Source organism: Harmonia axyridis, chromosome 4 (genome assembly GCF_914767665.1).
Source record: "Harmonia axyridis chromosome 4, icHarAxyr1.1, whole genome shotgun sequence".
Lineage (NCBI taxonomy): Eukaryota > Metazoa > Arthropoda > Insecta > Coleoptera > Coccinellidae > Harmonia > Harmonia axyridis.
The window spans coordinates 45,481,088-45,482,498 of NC_059504.1; the positions used below are offsets into that span (position 1 = coordinate 45,481,088).

General features: G+C 33.7%; 1 non-coding gene across 1 annotated transcript; it reads right to left on the bottom strand.

The window, feature by feature from the left end:
• Positions 1–889: 889 nt before the first annotated feature.
• Trnat-agu lies at positions 890–963 on the bottom strand. Its single transcript has one exon. It is a non-coding gene; the product is annotated as a tRNA-Thr (tRNA).
• Positions 964–1,411: the final 448 nt, after the last annotated feature.

Consider the following 1,411-nt stretch of genomic DNA (forward strand, 5'->3'; position numbering starts at 1 on the left):
AGAATAAAATGAATTCCGAACCGATGCATGATTGTCAATCGATAATTTCAGTAGAATTACATAACAACTACTCACATCAATTGAATATTCAGGCAAATCATGAATAGATAATCGAAGCGAAGCCTTTACACAAGGTGTCTGTCAAATTTCTATTCAAACAGGTGTGAAATAATATCTTGTTGGTTCTCTAAACAACAACACAATATCTGGCGTGAAATATTTTATTATATGTTTATTTTTTCAACTAGGAGAGGATCTATAATTGGATACATAGATGCTGGGATCAGTAGATCAAACACCATTTGTTTTTCGGATAATCATGAATTCAATTTAGAGCTAACCATATGAGACTGTGTTTTTTGAATCACCGGTTAGAATAATTATGATAATGACTTCTTACTTCGTATATAATCATTGAGAATGGTTGATTCGAGTGCCACCTACGTCGTCGAGTCGTTTAACATCTTCAGATATGAGTTAATGCTCGCAAAAACTGAGAGGCAATTTGTTGAAACTTTGACTAATTGAAAACATCTCATAAGCTGTCATGAAATTGATTGGATTCTCTACAAAAGTAGGAGGTATACTAGTTGAGCATATTCTTCTGAAGATTATCAATTTCCTTCAGTAATTTAGAAATAGGTTATGACCTCATAGCTACCCATACGTATTTCAAAATTGGTCGAAGATGTTTTGTTCTTAAACTGAAATGTGAAAATGTCAGTTCATTTGCTGAATAGACTCGATATAAGGTTTTCATTTTCTACATGATCTGACTATTCCGAAATTTAGAATGGGAATGGATTAAAACGAATTGATATTGTTCCGATTCATATCACAAAATGACAGAACTTTTAGTTGAACAACAAAAAAATCTTGATTTCCACTGAGGCCCCGGAGGGATTCGAACCCTCGATCTCCTGTTTACTAGACAGGCGCTTTAACCAACTAAGCCACGGCGCCGATGTTAAAATGGGCTATATTTGGTATACAGAAGCACGTTTCACTATCTGACAATTGAAATGTGATATTCGGAATAATCTAGATAGGAATTCATTAATTTTATATGACTTGATTATTTTAAAAATATTTTCAACTCATCGTTTGACACTAAATGTGAAGATAAGAGAACTGTGGTATTTTGAAAGAATACCTGCAATAAGATCAGCGACAGAAAATGAAACGAAGTTGAAATTGAGATCTATTGGGAATGGTCCATATTTTTTCTTTCTCGGATTTAGAAACCTAGATATGGATCGATATCTATACGCACTATAGGTAGTTGTGCTAATTTTTTGTTAGTTTGAATACCCAAAAGTCAAAGGCGTAGAAATGGGGGGTACTGGGATAATTACCCCTCCAAGATTTCCGAAATTAAAATTTCAAAATTCTCTCAAAGACGAAGAACGAA